The 21,898-nt window shown below is 40.4% G+C and overlaps 1 protein-coding gene across 5 annotated transcripts in view; it reads left to right on the forward strand.

The window, feature by feature from the left end:
* The window catches only part of LOC122620870 (unconventional myosin-VIIa), a 1,106,244-nt gene that overhangs the window by 810,744 nt on the left and 273,602 nt on the right, over window positions 1–21,898 (forward strand). The window lies entirely within an intron of this gene.

Raw genomic sequence — 21,898 nt, forward strand, 5'->3', positions numbered from 1 at the left:
AATTTTGTGTGGAATATTTTTTTTTTTAATTAATTAACATCTTTATTTAATATTATTCAATTAAAGCCTTTAACCTAAATGTTGTCTTAAGTAAATAATCTCTTAATTATAAAATATAATTTGTTTTCATCTTAATATATAGGAATAGGTCAAATTTCGAGTAGTGAGGTTTCAGGTAAATAATATATTCATACTAACATCTTAGAAGCAGCCCAAAATGTCTTCTTTTGAGCCTGCGAATTGGGATAGCCCCCTGTAATCTCCGGGCGAGACGATTACGGTGGGCAGTTAGTCGGTCGTTGTATCTGCTTGAGAAGAACGAGATTTGGTCTTCAACAAGGCGCAGGTTTAAATCATTGTGAAGCGTTTGGCCGCTAACGAACCAGTCACAGCCAGTGATTTGTCTTAATGTTTTGTTCTGGACGTTTTGGAATCGTTTTCGGTGGGACGCAGCCGCCACTCGATGATTTGCAGATAAATCTGACGCTTGCATCTTAAAGGTAGTTTGCTTTTCTTATTTAGCATCCAGAATAGTTGGTTACGCTTTAGGTTGCACATTTTGACGACTCTGGCAATATGATCGCGGAAGGTTAGGCGTTTGTCCAGTGTGAGGCCTAGGTATTTCGCCTTAGTTGCTTGTTCTATGTCCACATTATTAATGTGTACCGCAGGAGTTGTGTTACGGCGTAACGTAAAGCAAACGTTTACGCATTTGCTTTCGTTAATTTTGATGTTGTTCGCCATGGCCCATTTCTCGAATTCGTTGAGATAAGTTTGCAGCATTTGTGACGACTCGGTCTCACTGTTCGAGGAGCTGAGAAAGCAGACGTCGTCAGCGAAGCTGGCCAACAGCATTTTGCTGTTGTCATAGGTCATTTCATAATAGCTTGGCTTGGGGATGTCAGCTGTATAGATGAAGTAAAGTATCGGTCCTAAGACGCTTCCTTGAGGTACGCCAGCTGCAATGGCAAAATTTACAGAGGTTGCGTCTCTGGACTGGACGCAAAACTCTCTGTTTGTGAGAAACGATCTGATGAGCTCAAACAGGTTGGCTGGCAGCGCTGTTTTGACTTTGGCTAGTAGTCCCGGGATCCAAACTCTATCAAATGCCTGTTGAATGTCGAGGAAGATTCCGTTGCAGTATTCTTTATGGTCATAGGCCTTCAGGATATGATTGACTACACGGTGCAGTTGCTCAATCGTACTGTGGCCAGCTCTGAATCCGAATTGGTGCATTGGGATAGTATCATTGTCTTCTAGATGTATTATAAGTCGGGAAGCTATCAGCCTTTCCATTACCTTCGATAAGGAGGGCAGGAGACTGATAGACCGGTAGGAGCTTGGATCCTGTTCCGGCTTCCCTGGCTTTAGAATCATACTGATTCTAGCACTCTTCCATTTTTTGCATCGCATTGAATATCAATGTGATAAGTAATAGTGCTCTCTTGGGAAGGATTTTAAGTACTGCGTTGCTTATTATGTCGTGACCTGGCGCCTTTCGTCTTTTGAGGGTACGTATCATGTTTGAGACTTCTTCCAGACGGATAGGTCTTATTGGAGGTGACATCTGGAATGGGCGCTGTAGTACTTCGTTTATACTGTTGATATCCCCCTCGGATGCGAAATTAAACGCAGTGAATCTGTCGCCAGGGTGTTCCGCAAATGTTTGTACTTGCTCTTCTAAGGAGCGACACCAGTTACCATTGCTGTTCTTCAGAGGCGTAACTTTCTGTGGCATTCTTTTTACTTTTTTGGTAAAGGACCACATATTAAAAGTGGAATCATTAGAATAATCCATATTGGTTAGCATATGTTCGAATTGCGCATTTTTCAATTCAGCCATGGCAACGTGAAGCTCTCTGGCGCATCTATGCCATTGAGCTTTATCCTCAGGACTGTGCGTTCGAATATAACGTCTTCTCAGTGCTCTCTTACGGACTAGCATCTCTGCAATGGTTGGATCAAATCTATTCGAGTGGCGTATGAGGGCTCTGCTATGATTATTTGCAGTGTGCATGTTTGCACTCCTCGCCGCATTTGTCACATTGGTAGTGAAGAGGTCTACCGCGTCGTCAATTTCAGCAGCAGAGTTGATCTTAATGTTAAGGCGTATCGATCTACATAGTTCTTCCTTGAAAACAGCTACATTTGTGTGTTTGCTAAGAAGTTGGCTACGTTGAGTGCATTGTGTGGCTTCTGTTTTTAATGTAGTGATGAGAGACAGGTGGTCCGATTCAAGGTCCCAGCTGTCTCTGATGTTTAGCTTGTCGTGTGGAATGTTGCGATAGATTGCAAAGTCTAAACAGGATGGTCTTCGATTTACTGCGCTTGGATAGTATGTTGGTGCTCCAGTCGCCAGGATGTTGGCGTTAATTGAGTTGACGCTAGCGGCAAGTAAGTTACCTCGGTGACAGGTGATCGCAGAACCCCACCATGGATGTTTTGCGTTCCAGTCTCCGCTGATGAATGATCTTGGAAAGTTGAAGTTAGCGAATATGTCATCAAATTCTGATTGAGTCCAGCTGAAGTTTGGAGGGCAGTAGATTGATCCGATGAATATTTGTCCTATACATGTTTGGATTTTGGCACCCACGATTTGGACTTTAGCATGGGCGATTGGCTCAATGGGAAAGTGATTGATATTTTTGTTAACCAGGATTGCAGCTCCACCCCTGCGACTGCCGTCAGGTAAATTTGAAGTGTAGACTTCATATCCAAATAGTTGAAGGTTGGATGTCTTCGTTTCGGTGAGAAGGAGAATGTCAATATTCTCTCTCTCCACAAGGTGGCCGATTTCAGTCATTTTGCCGGCAGCACCTCGCGTGTTCCAGGTGAGAATTTTTATTTGGGACATTGTGTGAGTTGCGCGTTAATTGCGACCAGCATCTGCAGCATCTGGGCTTGCATGGAGTGTAGACCCTCGATAGCTTTTGTGAGCGATGCAATTGCCGTTTCTATATTAGATTCTTGTGCATTTTGCTTTTGTGAAACATCTGAGAAGAAGTGCGCATGATTTTTTGCACCGTAGTGATGTTGCTGTTGATTGGCGTCCTGTAGCCTATTTGTTAGATTTCCTGGTCGTTTGTTTTGTTTTTCCGTGATTGGAAGTGCATTTCTGGCTATTTGAGCATAAGAAACTCCATTTTCATAATGTTTAGGTGTAGAGTTATTGTTTATGCCCACTATTGGAGTTTTCTGTACATTGTCGTTCATTTTGAGCAATTTTTGATAGGATTTGCAGCCACGGAAGTTAGCTGGGTGATTTTCTCCGCAGTGAGTGCAAGTTGCTGGTGCTTCTTTGCTTCTGAGACAATCTGATGATTTATGATATTCACCGCAAGAGACACAGATAAAAGGTCTGTAGCAATATCTTGCAGTATGACCAAACGATTGGCATCTCCGACATTGCACAATGTCGTGCGCTTTTCTGGCTACTTCAATACTGACGCGTTGGCGGCATAGAGATCGTAGTTGGAGTATATCTTTGTTATTTAGATTCTATTCTACATTAATGAAGAAGAGGTTAATCTTTTCACCGCTCTTGTTGCTTTTTGGGTTATATATTGATTGAACTTTATGCCCCTGTCTGAGTAATTCCTCTTTGATTTTATGATGGAGCTGTGAATGGTGTAATCCTCGCACAACAACTCTGAATGGCTTCTCGTCTTTCAATTGATAGCAATGGAATTCAATTTTCAGAGTATTTAGTTGTCGTACTACAGCCCTGTAGGTATTAGCGTCCTTGGTGTAGATTCTGTGAGTGGAGCCCACAGAGGATTTGATTTCAATATTTTCAAGATTTGTAACTTCCTCGATAGCGATAAGAAGTTCGTTCACGTTTGTCACGCCCATAAGAACGATTGGAGGTGGTTTTGGACTACCAGTATAAGCAGAGATTACCGTAGATGAATCAGTTTTACTTTGTACGTTTGCCTTCGTTTTCCTAGAGTTTGCCATCTCTCGCGATTATAAGCAGATTCGAATGTAAGACAATCACTGCTTTTGTTTCCCCTCTTGTGCAACTGCTCGCAGTGTGAGGGGGACAGTGATGCCCTAACGGGCCACATATGCAGTCTATCGCACTACACTTATGTTGTTGTTATTGTCCAACTGCCGACACTGCGCTAGACAGCGTCAAGTCTTATGTTATAACAAATTATTATTTTTATTTGGCCCGAATTTAGGTGTGACAAGAGAGAATGCTATAGTCGAGTTCCCCGACTATTTGATACCCGTTACTCAGCTATTCGAAGTGCGAAGGAGAGTCTTCAGCACTGACAGTTTTTGGCGGTTTGTGGGCGTTAGAGTGGGCGTGGCAAAAAGTTTTTTGGCAAATCGATAGAAATTTACAAGACTAATACAAAAATGAAAAAATATCAAAACATTTTTCATAAGTGTGGGCGTGGCAGTTTTGGGCGGTTTGTGGGCGTTAGAGTGGGCGTGGCAACATGAATCGACAAACTTGCGCTGCGTCTATGTCCCTGGAGTCTGTATTCTTAATCTCAACTTTCTACCTTTTGTAGTTCCTGAGATCTCGACGTTCATACGGACAGACGGACAGACGGACAGACGGACAGACGGACAGACGGACAGACAGACGGACGGACAGACGGACATGGCCAGATCGACTCGGCTACTGATCCTGATCAAGAATATATATACTTTATATGGTCGGAAACGCTTCCTTCTGCCTGTTACATACTTTTCAACGAATCTAGTATACCCTTTTACTCTACGAGTAACGGGTATAACCAGGACCGGAAACTTTAAAATTCATTTTATCTAAAAAATATCTAAAAAATGGGCGTGGTCGTTAGTATTTACGCCCACCAAAAAGCAAAAACCAAAAAATACACCTAAAATTATGCTTCAATTTTGTTAATATGAAAGAATATTATGAAGAATATTAAGACAAAAACAAGGCGGCAGCATTTTTTTGTGTAAGATAACTCAGCCTTCTGCAAAGTTCTGCAACTGAAATTTGTTTAAATATATCTATAAGCATAGACCAATATTTATACCCGTTACTCGTAGAGTAAAAGGGTATACTAGATTCGTTGAAAAGTATGTAACAGGCAGAAAGAAGCGTTTCCGACCACATAAAGTATATATATTCTTGATCAGGATCAATAGCCGAGTCGATTTGGCCATGTCCGTCTGTCCGTCCGTCTGTCCGTCCGTCTGTCTGTCTGTCCGTCTGTCCGTCCGTATGAACGTCGAGATCTCAGGAACTATAAAAGCTAGAAAGTTGAGAATAAGCATACAAACTCCAGAGACATAGACGCAGCGCAAGTTTGTCGATTCATGTTGCCACGACCACTCTAACGCCCACAAACCGCCTAAAACTGCCACGCCCACACTTTTGAAAAAGGTTTTGATATTTTTTAATTTTTGTATTTGTCTTGTAAATTTCTATCGATTTGCCAAAAAACTTTTTGCCACGCCCACTCTAACGCCCACAAATCGCCCAAAGCTGCCACGCTCACACTTTTGAAAAAGGTTTTGATATTTTTTAATTTTTGTATTTGTCTTGTAAATTTCTATCGATTTGCCAAAAAACTTTTTGCCACGCCCACTCTTGCGCCCACAAACCGCCAAAAACTGTCAGTGCTGAAGACTCTCCTGCGCACTTTCACCATCTGAGTAACGGGTATCAGATAGTCGGGGAACTCGACTATAGCGTTCTCTCTTGTTTAAAATTAATTTCATCGTGCTATCACTTTTGAGTTCTCTTAACATTTAATGCTCAAAAAGACACAGGAAAAAGTTCAGTTACAAGAAGCGTCTGTAGAAAACGGTAAGAAAAGAATGGGGACAAATATAATAAGCAAAATTGTTGACACAAACATAATTGACAAACACAAATGATGATTACAAAAGAAACATCACAAAAACATAGGACAAGCAGCAAAATACGGCGAAAACTTGACCTTGAAGACTGCAAGACAGCTTGAGTTTATTATTGTTTACACGTATGTTTGCAAATATTTGCAGCTAGACCTACGATTTTTATTTCCTTAAAACATTGACAAATACAGTGATAGCACTCTTTAAGGGGGGATCGGGGGGCAATATATCTAAAAGTTTATCTAAACTAGGAAAATGACGTTCACATAATACACAAAAAAGGTATAATCCATCAAAAATTCACCAAATATGATAAATCAATTCAGTGAATTTCACAATCAGAATTTATTAAAGTAAATACCGGAAACTTTAAAATTAATTTTAAATAATTAAAATTGGACCTATCAATCGCACGTTTGACCACTTTGAAGTTCACTTTTGTTGTGACGAAAAGCAATCAAAACTCCGCTGTGCTGCAAAAATGAACAATTGTTCTCCCTTTACACTCTATTTTTAGAATGTCCCGATAGAGTTAAGACAAAACGGTCTTGGCATACACATATTTGGACATTTTAGAGACAATCTGGTTACTTTTCGTATATATTTATAAAAAGTTCCAAGTGCGATGCGGCTCCTCAACCACCAGCACGCCAAGGCCGGAGTACCTCAAGGCAGCGTCCTTGGACCCCTTCTCTACACCCTGTTCATAACAGACCTCCCTATCATACCCTCCCGTAACCTCACAATATCCACCTATGCAGACGACCCCGCATTCTTTGCCACCGCAACAAACCCACAAGAAGCATCAGCCATCATCCAAGGAAAACTGAAACGATGGTGAACGCGGAGAAATCATCCCACGCATCATGGGGTGGACAACCACCCCAACCTCCTGGCCAACAACCTTCTGGACAACAGCCAATCCCGTAGACGTCTGCTGGGAACGCCCTCACTGACCTCACACAACATTAAGATATACATTTAACCTCTACACAAGTTCATCTTAGGTACTCCCCTTATGTTAATGTTATGATATGGCCGGATAAACTTGGCTATTGATCCTGACCAAGAATATATATACTTTATGTAAGAATTTATTATTTAACGTGTGTAATGTTTTATTAGGATAAGTTTAAACATGAAGTGTATTGTTGCGTTTTTCAAAGGTATTTTATTCTTGTTCATTTTCGGTTTTCCCTGCAGAACTACAACCACTACTCCGCATCTTGCACAAGAATTGGCGGTCTACCAAGTATCGAGTACTTTTCTTGAAAGCATTCGGTCCTCTTGCCTATTTAATCGCCTCGATTAAACCTTAAAATGGGCTTCATATTATCGCAACGTAGGAGTTCCAAATGGACCCTCTGATCCATAATCCCTTATGTCATAATCCGACTGCGTGTAGAATTCTCTTGATCGCTACCAAATAATTTAGTTGATAGACACGCTCCTGATTTTTTTAGAAATCAAACGCATTCTTATTTTCGTCCTCTCTTTCGTCAATTAGCTGCAAGCTCCTGCATCAAGTCCTTTAATTCATTGCAACCGGGTTTTCGCATATTATTGGATTTTGATAGAACCAAGTGCCCCGCAGAATAAGTAGATTTTAATTGGACTCCAAGAACAGAAAGAAGGAAAGCTTTATTCAACTGCTATTTATATCCATAGGTCCGCATACGTCACTATGGACGATTTCCAAAAGCTCCTCTCTTTTATTTTCGGATTGCGTAAATGGTAACGCACAGCTTTTACTTTTTAAACACACTGTACAGTCAATATTTTTTAAATTTGTGTTAAATTTTAATTCATGCACTAGATTATTTTCGCGTAGTTGTATTAAACTGTTAACGTTTAAGTGCCCATACCGTTTATGCCATTTTATTAGTTCTTTTTGATCACCGTTTCCATTGCATAACATGTAATTATCTTCTTTTGTTTCTCACAAAAACGAATTGTTTACTTTTATTGCCCTCAGCAAGTTTTCGTTGTTATACTCGTTACTCGTAGAGTAAAAGGGTATACTAGATATACATACATACCCGCAGCGCAAGTTTGTCGATTAATGTTGCCACGCCCACTCTAACGCCCACAAACCGCCAAAAGCTCCCACGCCCACACTTTTGAAAAATGTTTTGATATTTTTTCATTTTTGTATTAGTCTTGTAAATTTCTAACGATTTGCCAAAAAAACTTTTTGCCACGCCCTCTCTAACGCCCACAAACCGCCCAAATCTGCCACGCCCACACTTTTAAAAAATGTTTTGATATTTTTTCATTTTTGTATTCGTCTTGTATTAGTTTTGTAGTTTTGTATTTGCCTAAAAACTTTTTGCCACGCCTACTCTAGCGCCCACAAACCGCCAAAAACTGTCAGTGCTGAAGACTCATTCGCACGTTTCCGACCATATAAAGTATATTCTTGATCAGGATCAATAGCCGAGTCGATCTGGCCATGTCCGTCTGTCCGTCCGTCTGTCCGTCCGTCTGTCCGTCTGTCCGTCCGTCTGTCCGTCCGTCTGTCCGTATGAACGTCGAGATCTTAGAAACCACAAAAGCTAGAAAGTTGAGATTAAACATACGGACTCCAGAGACATAGACGCAGCGCAAGTTTGTTGATTCATGTTGTCACGCCCACTCTAACGCCCACAAACCGCATAAAGCTGCCATGCCCACACTTTTGAAAAATGTTGTAATATTTTTTAATTTTTGTATTAGACTTGTAAATTTCTATCTCCTTCGCACTTCCACTAGCTGAGTAACGGGTATCAGATAGTCGGGGAACTCGACTATAGCGTTCTCTCTTGTTTTTATTTGATTCACCGCAGTAACTCTTTTTCGCGAAACAGTTTTTTGAATGCGCAACAAAGGCTTGTACAGTTCCGTCGTTTTCAGCTGCGTCACAATTTTTTCGGCGCTCACCTTCTTTGAGTAACTTTATTTTCAAATTAGAAAGTCTTGGAAGTTCATCACGAGATTCTAATGCCACGACTAAATTTTCAAATGATTTTGGTAAGCTTGCCAATAGCATTATCGTGCCACGACTAAATTTTCAAATGACTTTGGTAAGCTTGCCAATAGCATTATCACTAATAGTTCCTCTTGCAAAACTATTCCCATCTCAGTCAATTGAACGAAAACATTTGCAAAGTTTGTTAGGTACTGCTGCATTTTCTCATCTTCAGTCATGCGCATATATGTATAATAATTTTGTAAACACTTTTCTCACAGGTCCCGATGGCTGATGAATTTCTTTTAATTGTGTCCAGGCCTCCTTGACAGATTGACATTTTTTTATGTTTGTAAGTTCACTTGTTTTAACCGATAGCGTAATTGCGGCTAAGGCCTTTTGATCTTTTAGTTTGTAATTGGCGTCTTCTTCTAATTTTTCTTCCGAAATCACTGACCATAGTTCTTGATGCACCAACACTTTTCATCTGCACACACCACGAGTCATAATTGGACTCACCCAATTTGTCTATATTATACTTATGACTTATTTTACTTTTCTTTTATTTTATTTAGTTTAACGATCAATACACACAGTAATAATCGGCTTCTCTCAACATATGAGAGTTATCTCGGACAGGTTCCAAATTAACTTATTTTCTGCTAAGGGTCCTGGGCCCATAACCTATTGGATTTTGATAGAACCAAGTGCGCCGCAGAATAAGTAGATTTTAGTTGGACTCCAAGAACAGAAAGAAGGAAAGCTTTATTCAACTGATATTTATATACACTTATAAGTATGACATTAAGCTCTTATACTAGGGTTGACCAAAGTAGTTAAGTAGTTATGTATTGCATATTCCAACACTCCTCTTCAATACATATAATTCAAATTTTATAATTCAATATGTATTCAGGTACAATAATTCAGGTTAATTTTCATAATTGTAAAGACCTAGCAATTGTGTACATTTTTCATGTTTTACTTTACATAAGTTTTTCGTTAGTAAGTCTGCCACCATATCTTCAGTTGGAAAATATTTAAGTTCAATCAAATTCTCACTATAAATTTCTCGTACATAATGATAATGAATATCTATGTTTTGATCTTGCATGTTAAACAGCGTTTTTAACTAAATTCATAGCGCTTAAATTATCTCCATATATAGTAATAGGTTTCTCATTTAAATACAAATTCATTTAATTTAAGACGTTTCTTATATATACGGCATCTGTTGCTGCTTGGGAAAGTGCCATATATTCAGCCTCAGTGCTGCTCAATGCCACCGACGTCTGCTTCTTGCTTTCCCATGCAAAAGTGCTGCCTCCTAAGATGAAGATATGACAACTATACGATTTGCGATCTGTAGAGTCTCCACCCCAATCAGCGTCGTCATAGCCAGTCACCATTTGACCACTCTTTTGATATTTCAGTTTCAAATCCAGCGTAGTTTCATAGTATCTGCTTTGCTGCTGCTAAATGCTCTGAATGTGGGTTGGTGTTTCGTTGTGATAGCTTACACACCGAGTGCAAAATATCAGGACGTGTTGCGATGGCTATATACATGAGTGACCCTATAATTGATTGGTACTCCATCTGGTCCACCAGCTGACAGGATTGACTTTCGCGTTTGGGTTGAAAGCCTGCTTCCAACGGTACTGAAGTGGTGCGACAACTTGTCAAGCCGTACTGCTCCAAGAGTTGCGAAATATGTTGCTGTTGGTTTATAGTAATTGTGCCAGTTGACCCATCTCGTTCAAAGCTCATGCCCAGAAATTGGTGTATCGGCCCCTTATCGACAATCTGGAATGTATTAGAAATTACTCTCTTGATCTCCTTTAACTCACCAAGGTCTGAACAGCAGACCTTAAGGTTGTAAACATAAACGGCTATTATGTTGGTGATAGCGCCCTTATGCCGTGTATACAAGCACGGTTCGCTTGCGCACGCTGTAAAGCCTATTCTTTGTAGCATCTCGTCTAGCTTCAAATTCCACATTCGACCAGACTGTTTGAGTCCATACAGGGATTTCTTGAGCTTCAAAACCCGATCATTGCCAAGCTCAAATTGTTCTGGCTGCTTCATAAAGATGTCTTCAGTAAGGTCTCCATTGAGGTATGCTGTTGACACGTCTAGTTGATGTACATCGAGCTCCAGCTCAGCCGCTATTGCTAAGACCATTGGAAATGTGGCATGCTTTGTAACGGTCGATTTCACCGGTTGCGCCTCTTTCTATCGCAAATACCCACCGGCATCCAATGGCTTTTTGGCCTGGGGGCAAGCCTGTTATCTCCCAAGTCTCATTCTTTATAAGCGCGTTATACTCCTCTTGCATTGCCTCCGGCCACTCATCAATGTTCTCGCTGGCCAAAGCTTCTTTCACCGTTTGAGGTACTCTTTCTTCATTTTTTAACATGTTGACTGAATTGTACTGCTTCGCTGGTCTCCCTTTGAGTCCAGTCCTGATCAATCTTGGTTTTCCTCTGCCACGCTTCTCAGTACTTGCTGCACCATCGTTGTCATCTTTGACGTCTTCTGCTTTTTCGCCGCTGTCGTCTGCCATTTCCCTACTGATCGTTAGAGGTTCCGTGTTATCTTGCATTTCGCCCTTAGCTGAAATTGTATCATTAGTAAACTTCTTTGAAACAAATTCAATTTCATGAGAAGCTTCTTCCATAGGCTCTATAAAACGAACATCTCTGCTAACGATCATATTCTTGGCGACTTTATTGTACAGGCGATAAGCTTTGGATATGTCAGAGTATCCAGCCATCATCAGTTCTCTTCCCCTTGAGCGGTACTTCTTATGTTCGGTTTTATTTAGTGCAATTGCCCTACAACCGAAAGGTTGAAGATGGCTTACTGTAGGTTTTCTTCCATTCCATGCTTCATATGGAGTCATATTTACCAGTGCCTTGGTTGGTGATCTGTTACGTAGGTAAGCAGCGGTGTGCACAGCTTCAGCCCAAAACTTTTCATCCAACGCTGCATTTACTATCATGCTGCGAGCCATTTCAATTAAAGTGCGGTTCTTTCTCTCTGCCACTCCATTCTGTTGGGGTGTATGAGGAACAGTCAACTGCCGAAGAATTCCATTTTCTTCCAAAAAATTGTCGAACGCGTTATTAACATATTCAGTTTCGTTATCACTTCGCAATATTTTAATTGTTTTTCCAGTTTGGCACTCAGCCATTTTCTTGAACGATTTGAAAATGTTTATGTTTAATGAAATAAACATGCACAAGGCGCGATTTGTCGTCTATCATTGCCACAAAATATTTTGAGCCACCGATCGAAGGTATATTAATCATTTTAAACACACTGTACAGTCAATATTTTTTAAATTTGTGTTCAATTTTAATCCATGCACTAGATTATTTTCGCGTAGTTGTATTAAACTGTTAACGTTTAAGTGCCCATACCGTTTACGCCATTTTATTAGTTATTTTTGATCACCGTTTCCATAGCATAACATGTAATTATCTTCTTTTGTTTCACACAAAAACAAATTGTTGTTTTTATTATTTATTAGAGCACAGTTCCCTTTAAATATCACTTTACAGCCACTATTTACAGCTTTGCTAACTGATATGAAATTGCACTGAAATTGCGGAACATACAGTACATCTTTTACGGTTATTTCACAATTGTGTGTTTTTATACCCGTTACTCGTAGAGTAAAAGGGTATACTAGATTCGTTGAAAAGTATGTAACAGGCAGAAGGAAGCGTTTCCGACCATATAAAGTATATATATTCTTGATCAGGATCAATAGCCAAGTCGATCTGGCCATGTCCGTCTGTCCGTCCGTCTGTTCCTCTGTCTGTCCGTATGAACGTCGAGATCTCAGGAACTACAAAAGGTAGAAAGTTAGAATTAAGCATACTGACTCCTGAGACATAGACGCAGCGCAAGTTTGTCGATTCATGTTGCCACGCCCACTCTAACGCCCACAAACCGCTAAAAACTGCCACGCCCACACTTTTGAAAAATGTTTTGATATTTTTTCATTTTTGTATTAGTCTTATAAATTTCTTACGATTTGCAAAAAAACTTTTTGCCACGCCCACTCTAACGCCCACAAACCGCCCAAAGCTGCTACGCCCACACTTTTGAAAAATGTTTTGATATTTTTTCATTTTTGTGTTAGTCTTATAAATTTCTATCGATTCGCCAAAAAACTTTTTGCCACGCCCACTCTAGCGCCCACAAACCGCCAAAAACTGTCAGTGCTGAAGACTCCTTCGCACTTTCACTAGCTGAGTAACGGGTATCAGATAGTCGGGGAACTCGACTATAGCGTTCTCTCTTGTTAGTTTTATATTTCCGCGACCGCGGCATTAACATATGTCGCAGCGTTGTCATTTTCTTGCGCCTGATCTTCCATGTCGACACATAAACCCCTCGAGTGAAGCGAATTCCAACCGGCGTGCGCAATCGTCTTCATGCAACTGCATTTCCTACATATCGATCAATGCTTTACACACGCTAGCTGGACTACACTAGGCGACAGCGCGACAACGTTGTCGCCTCACTCGTTGCGGTACTTTGGCGCCAGCCATATTATGCGTCGTAGTCAAATTCTAAGAATGATTTCAAAATGTACCAAACTCATTGCGCAGATGCGACTTGCAAACACAGTGGTCAAACTATGTTAATAATGTGACAGAAACATACTGTGGTCAAAATACCTTCGTAATGCGACACGGCCTTCCTGACATAATACACGTCATCGTGTGTTGTATTAAATCTACCACATAAGTGACAATACTTCAGGATTCAAAGACTCTCTGGATATTTCAAAGAATTATTTCCATTCAATTTATTTCTGATTCAAATTAGTTTCAACTTCATTCTTATCATAACATAACTAAATTATTTAAATTTTCATAACATAATTTAAATTTAAGAAATCATTCCATTTGTGTAATTCCTTTAACACATTTTTCTCTTAATCTTTTAAACCAAACAAATTTTGTAGTTCCTTTTACAAATAATTAACTTATCTTTTGTGTAGTTCCTTTAACACATAATTTACTTATCATCTGTGTAGTTCCTTCAACACATACGACCCCCGCCATAAAAAGTCTCTTCTGCTATGGTGCGGTCTTCAGTTTCTCTATTGGGCAACAGACACAACTTCTATTGCGCTGTCCCTAACTTTACATAACTCATCGTGTATCTGATTATTTGGCATTGCTCTTAAACATTCATGAGAATACTTATATGTTCGTTTACATGTTAAAGATTTTAGCGTATATCTATCTCCATCCAATACTTCAATTATCTCAAATGGCCCTTTAAATTTAGGATCGAGTTTAATTTGATGACGTTCTTCGTTTTTAAGCAAAACATGATCACCCACTTTGAAATGTACTATCTTAGCCTTATTTTTATCAAACCTATCTTTATCGTATTCTGCTTGAGTTTTCATGTTCTTTTTAGCCTCCTTTCTCAAATTTTCTTTGTCTACCTCATCATTGTTTTCTTCGTTTAGCGGCAACAAGCCAAAAGGTCGAGCTTCTTTACCTATCAATAATTCCAAAGGGCTAAACTTAGTCACACGATTAATCGTGCATTTCATTGCTAGCTGCACTTCAGCCAACGCATCCTGCCATGATCTCTGACTAGACTCGACAGCCGTTAGCATACCTTTCAGGGTACTCATGACACGTTCTACCTGACCGTTTGCTCTACTTGCACCCGTAGCAATTAAATGTAGATTAATTTTTTGAGAGGAGCAAAAATCGCGAAAGCTTTTACTTGCGAAACTACGTCCTTGATCTGCTATAATTCGAGTGGGTAAACCAAACAAGGAAACGGCGGATTTTACAGCCTTGATGCAGCTATCAGAATCTATATTTAGTGTGTGGTAAAAATAAACAAATTTGGTGAAGGCATCTATAAGGACGATGACATATTCCTTCAAATCATTTTTGCCACTCAATTTGCCTGTGATGTCGATATGTATCGTATGCCACGGTATTTCTATTTTAGGAATAGGATGCAGCTCAGCCTGCACTTTTCCCACTCGTGGCTTAGAAACTTTACATGTAATGCAATTTTCTACAAATCTACGAACGAATTTAGACATATTTTCGAACCAGTAATAACAATAGACTTTGTCCAGCGTCTTTTCCCATCCAAGATGCATAATGGATTCATGGACGTGATTTATGACGGCCCATCGAAATTGATTCGTAACTCTGAAATCTTATTTATACTTTTGGGTTGTTCAAGCACTGGATTTCGAGAGAGAAAATCCACATGCGCCATTCGCTCGCCTTTTCTATACTCTATTTCGAAATCAAATGCCTGTAAAAACGCCCACCATCTATGCACCCTCGGTGTTAAATCTAGTTTTATGCGGCTGGCCTTTAAAGAATTACAGTCAGTATAAACTACAAATTTACGTCCCTGCAAATAATGTCGGAAGTGTTTTATAGCATTTACCACTGCTAACGTCTCCAGTTCGTATGAGTGGTATTTAGATTCGGCGGGAGACGTACACTTACTGTTATACTCTACAACATGAGGTTTATTGTCAATTTTATGTAACAGGATCGCTCCATACCCAATACAACTTGCGTCAGTATGGAGCTCTATTGGGTATTGCGGATCGAATATGATTAGAACTGGCGTCTGGGTCAATATAGTTATTATTTTTATTCGCACCTGTTCATGCACTGGTAACCAAACAAAGTCAGTGTTTTTCTTAGATGTGAGAAGATACAGAGGTTTAAGCGTTTGGGAGAAATTTAACACAAATTGCCGAAAATATGTGGCTAAACCAATGAATTGTCTTAGCTGTGAGACATTTTGGGGTGATGGTAATGCTTTTAAAGCTTGAATTTTTCGTAAATTTGGCCTGACTTCTCCGTTGCTTATTTCAAATCCGAGATACTCTATTTTTGTGGAGAGAAAGGAACACTTAGTGACATTAAATGAGAATCCAGCCTTACTTAATGTCTCCAATACTCTCTGCAATCTAACTAGCGCATCTTCTTTGCTTTCTGCTATTATGAGAACATCATCAATATAAACAATTGCATAAGTGTAAGCTAAAGCTCCTAGGGCCTTCATTATAGCCCGCTGGAACACAGATGGTGCGTTTTTCAAACCAAACGGCATTGTCAAGAACTCGTATTGACCCTCTGGCGTTACAAATGCTGTTCGTTCAATTGAGTCCTCATGGACTGGAATTTGGTAAAAACCGCTTACCATATCTATGCACGAAAAATATTTAGCACCCCGAAGCCTAGAAATTTGGTCTGAGATGAGGGGCAATGGATACTTGTCAGCAACTGTGTTTTCATTTAGCATGCGATAGTCCACACACAGTCGATCGGTGCCATTTTTTAACTAGCATCATGGGACTAGCGAAAGGTGAACAGCTTGGCCGAATAATCTTAGCTTTTAGTAGTTCATCAACTTTACCCCGCACTTTGATTTTCTCTTCTTCACTAAGTCTATATGGCCGCCGTTGTACTGTCTTTTGCTGATCTATTAATCTAATTTCCAACTGCCCTGTGGTGACCCTAGTCTTTGGTATTCCATCAATAAACCAATCTGAAAAACATTTTAGAATTTGTTTTAAGGCTGCCTTATCAAGATCATCAAGTTCACGATTTGATTCTATTCGTTCTTCATAATTGGTAATTACTAACGATTCTACTCTTTTGGTTGTGTAAATATGAAATTTGTCAGCGTCCATGGTTACGCCAAAGCCCTGGCCTAAAATTTCACGGCCAATTAGTACGTCATATTTCAAATACTTATCCATAATAACATGTAACAAAATCTCAAAATAACATTGATCAATATTTATATTACATAATAGTTGTTGAGTGCTGCATATTGAATCATTACATATGCCCTTCAATTTAACAATGTTATTAATTCTTTTGCCACTAAATTTATCGGCGACACTTTCCTTAACCAAGGAACATTCAGCGCCAGAGTCGAAGCAAAATGGAACAGACTCACCGGTTGAACTTCTTACTATTCCTGATGGTGGAGCTACAGTACAGATGTCAACACGTCTCTCGGTTACTTGGTCGTTTCCTCGTGATCGTCCTTTCGGACAGGCGGATGCGAAGTGCCCAAGCTCGTCGCATTTGAAACATTTGACTGTTGACCGTTCTTTTGATCCTTGCGTTGAACTTCCGTTGTGACTTTTTCCTTGATTTTGTGGCCTCTGCCGAGCACGACATTCAGCATATTTATGTCCGATCTTTCCACAATAATTGCATTTCACTTGAGAGAGATACTTAGACTTTTTACGCTCTGGGCCTGTTGTAGATGCGTCGTCATCAAGGTTCCGTTTTTTAAAAGTGTGCGCTTGTAGTTGTTGTTGCATGTCATTTCGAGTTTTAATATTGTTTGTAAAAACCCAGCGCGACAATTTGTCATCAATTTGTGCCATGTGAGCCAGAGTAAGTGAAACCGCAATTTCCTCCAGATCAATAGATTTAAATTTGGACATAAGTAAGGTGACGATTCGGCTTCCATATTCGGTGTAACTTTCTCCAGACTTTGGTCGCCCGTTCAAAATTTTCATCAGTGTGGCAGCAGACGTTTCGATGCCAACGAAGCGTTGAACGAAGAGTTCTTTAAATTGTGGCCATGTGATGCCAGCAAAGCATATTTGGGACAGCCATTGTGATGCACTTCCCTCTAGCGCCTTGCTCAAAGTTATCATCAGGCTGCTACCTTCGGGCATTTTATCAGCAAAAATGAGATCCACTGTTGTACACCAAGCTGAGGCATCTGCACCAGCTCCCTCAGGATGAAACTTTGGGAGAGTTATATGTTTTCCCTTTTCATCAGTTGCCGATGCCTTCGGTGTCTGCATATTTTTGATGATCTCCATTAGGTTGTTGTTTTGCACTTGTAAAGCTGCCAGGTATGCATGGGGGATATTTGTAGGCAATGCAGATCTTCTGATGTCGCAGCGTTGTCATTTTCTTGCGCCTGATCTTCCATGTCGACACATAAACCCCTCGAGTGAAGCGAATTCCAACCGGCGTGCGCAATCGTCTTCATGCAACTGCCCGCATTTCCTACATATCGATCTATGCTTTACACACGCTAGCTGGACTACACTAGGCGACAGCGCGACAACGTTGTCGCCTCACTCGTTGCGGTACTTTGGCGCCAGCCATATGCGTCGTAGTCAAATTCTAAGAATGATTTCAAAGTGTACCAAACTCATTGCGCAGATGCGACTTGCAAGCACAGTGGTCAAACTATGTTAATAATGTGACAGAAACATACTGTGGTCAAAATACCTTCGTAATGCGACACATATTTGTTGCCCGCGAGATGTATGTATACTAGCAGCTGCAGCAGTGAACTTTTCATTTTCGCTTCGCTTTTGCACCGCTACCTGCGTTGTTGTTGTTTGGCCCTTTTTCGTTGGCGCGCTTAGATTAGCGGACCGTCAAGTGACGCTATACCCTGTATTCTGCGGGTATACTCTTTTCGGCGTCATTTCGCACCCACTATTAATTGATACTGCGTGACTTGAATTTCAATTTAAATAATTTGTTTTCGTTGTTCTCATCAGAAAAATATTTAATATACATTAAATATTTATTTCGAACAATAAATTAATAATTTATGAAATTAAAAATAACCTATTTTTTTGGTTTCATAAATTTCGAATTATTGATTCGAAGGTTATTAAATTATATTGTCGGTCTGATTTGAGATAATTTGTTTCGGCCATTTATTTATTTAATTCGGAAATAATATTTAATTAATTTAATTTAATTAATTTAAATATTTAATTTAAAATGAGCCTAGCTCCGGGACTAGCTGCTGTAGCTCCAACTCGTGCGCGACTTCCGAATTTGGCATTGCCAAAATTCAGTGGAGATTATTCGGAGTTCAAAAATTTCATCAGCCTTTTCGAAACTTTGGTTAATAAAGACGCCAGCATTCCAGTTATCGAAAAATTTAACCATTTAATTTTATGTCTCTCTGGTGAAGCTTTAGGAACAATTAAAGCTTACCAAGTCACCGAGAGCAATTACGAAAAGGCACTAGCCAGTTTAAAAAAGGTTTACGATAACGAATGCCTCATCTTTATGAATAATATATCAACATTGTTTAGTCTTCCTAAAATATCGCATCAGTCCGCTTCCTCCTTGAGAAACCTTATCGATACTGTTTCGTCGATTTATGGTTCTCTGTTATCGATAGGAGATGATACAAAAATTTCGAATGCAATGTTGATATATTTGGTATTGAATAGAGTCGACCCAGTGACCAAACAAAAATGGGAGGAACAGCTCGATTATGAGACTTTGCCGCTTTGGGCCGATTTTGAAAAAATTTAAATCGCCGATATCAGCATTTATCAGCTGAAGAATCGACAAAGCCGAAGCAAGATAAAATTGTGTCGAGCAAGCCACATAACCGTAGCTCATTCTCGTGTTCTTTCTCCAACAGCAAGCCTCATCAAACTTGTAGCTATTGCAATGCAGCAGATCATTTGCTACAGAATTGTAGCCCGTTTGGGCGTGTCTCTGTAATGCAAAGGTTCGAGTTTGTTAAGTCTGCCTCCTTATGTATTAATTGTCTGCGAAAAGGCCATACTGTTTCGAAATGCAAAGGCAAAAAGTGTCGAACTTGTGACCGCTCACACCATATTCTGCTTCATAGATATACAGTGCCTGAGAACAGTTTAGCGTTGCCACCCCCGGCAGAGACCATATCTCCTACTTTTAACCAAGATCAGCCTTCCACGTCACATGTTATGCATGCCACGTCCTTGGACAGGGTGATTTTGGCTACGTCAATCTTAAGCGTCCGTACGAAAAACGGAGAATACGTTTTAGCCCGAGCTCGGCTGGACTCTGGGTCTCAAACAAATTTTATAACAGAAGAACTGGCGAACCGCTTACAGATTCGTAGAGAGGAGTCGTGTATCAACTTACTTGGTATTGGCGAGTCCAATTCTCAAGTCAAAAAAAAGGTACACACAGTGGTGAAGTCGCGAATAAATGGTAGTGAGTTCTCGTTCGATTTCTGGATCTTAAAGTCGATCTCCGAACTTCAGTGATTGGAAGATCCCGAAGAACCTACCATTAGCAGACCCATATTTCTACAAGTCACAAAAAATTGATATGTTGATAGGAGCAGAATCATTTTTCGAATTGCTAGCTGTTGGTCAAATTAGACAAGGTCCTGACTATCCAACTCTACAAAAAACCCTTCTTGGTCGGGTTGTTTCGGGCAGATACACGTCTGCAGTCCCGAAACAAGTTGTGAATAGTTTCAGTTGTAGTGAAGAACCTTTAGTATCGAAATGCCAAATCCAAAGAAAATTCTGTCGCCTGAGCACAAGTTATGTGAAGACCATTATAGGAAGACTACTCAGGTATTGCCATCAGGTCGGTTCGAAGTTAGGCTGCCGTTTAAATCTGATCCAAATGGATTAGGCAACTCCTTCGAGGTTGCAAAACGGCGGTTTTTGTCGTTTGAGCGAAGGTTGTCTCGAGATCCTAACTTGAAGACCATGTACTTGGAATTCATGGAAGAATATCTCGCCTTAGGTCATATGTCGCCTACAGACATCAAAATCCCTTCCACTCCACATTATGTCATTCCCCATCAATGCGTGTTAAGGCCCCAGAGTACGTCAACAAAGTTGCGCGTCGTGTTTGATGCGTCCTGCAAAACATCGTCTCAGGTGGCCTTAAACGACATCCTGATGGTGGGGCCGACAATTTAAGAAGAGTTGTACTCCACTCTACTCCGCTTCCGGCTGCACAGGTATGTCCTGACTGCCGATGTAAAAAAGATGTATCGCCAAGTAAAGGTTAATGAAGCGGATAGGAAGTTTCAACTCATAGTGTGGAGGAGAGACCCCTCTGAATCCTTGAGATTATACAAGCTCAACACCGTCACATATGGTACTGGACCAGCCCCATTTTTGGCTATTCGGTGTTTAAAGAGGTTGATTGAATCTGTTCATTCCCTAGAGCTGCCGACGTAATTGGATTCGATTTTTACGTCGATGACATGTTAACTGGTGCTGCATGCGTAGAGGAGCTAAAGACAATTAAGTCTGAAGTGTCTCAGGTTCTTCAAACAGCAGGTTTTGAATTGATAAAGTGGTTTAGTGAGGTCACTGCATCTGAGACCACAGTTAAGTCGATACCTATCTCGGATTCAGAGTCAACTAAGGCGTTAGGAATATCGTGGTTGCCTAGCGAAGATGCCTTCAAGTTCAAAATCGACACTTCTGTCATGGGTCTCCGAGCGACAAAACGGAACATACTATCGGTGACATCGAAGCTGTTTGACCCCCTCGGCTTGTTAAGTCCCATTGTGATTAAAGGCTATTGCAATGCAGCAGATCATTTGCTACAGAATTGTAGCCCGTTTGGGCGTGTCTCTGTAATGCAAAGGTTCGAGTTTGTTAAGTCTGCCTCCTTATGTATTAATTGTCTGCGAAAAGGCCATACTGTTTCGAAATGCAAAGGCAAAAAGTGTCGAACTTGTGACCGCTCACACCATATTCTGCTTCATAGATATACAGTGCCTGAGAACAGTTTAGCGTTGCCACCCCCGGCAGAGACCATGTCTCCTACTTTTAACCAAGATCAGCCTTCCACGTCACATGTTATGCATGCCACGTCCTTGGACAGGGTGATTTTGGCTACGTCAATCTTAAGCGTCCGTACGAAAAACGGAGAATACGTTTTAGCCCGAGCTCGGCTGGACTCTGGGTCTCAAACAAATTTTATAACAGAAGAACTGGCGAACCGCTTACAGATTCGTAGAGAGGAGTCGTGTATCAACTTACTTGGTATTGGCGAGTCCAATTCTCAAGTCAAAAAAAAGGTACACACAGTGGTGAAGTCGCGAATAAATGGTAGTGAGTTCTCGTTCGATTTCTGGATCTTAAAGTCGATCTCCGAACTTCAGTGATTGGAAGATCCCGAAGAACCTACCATTAGCAGACCCATATTTCTACAAGTCACAAAAAATTGATATGTTGATAGGAGCAGAATCATTTTTCGAATTGCTAGCTGTTGGTCAAATTAGACAAGGTCCTGACTATCCAACTCTACAAAAAACCCTTCTTGGTCG

Source organism: Drosophila teissieri, chromosome 3R, assembly GCF_016746235.2.
Source record: "Drosophila teissieri strain GT53w chromosome 3R, Prin_Dtei_1.1, whole genome shotgun sequence".
In the NCBI taxonomy this organism is placed as follows: Eukaryota; Metazoa; Arthropoda; class Insecta; order Diptera; family Drosophilidae; genus Drosophila; species Drosophila teissieri.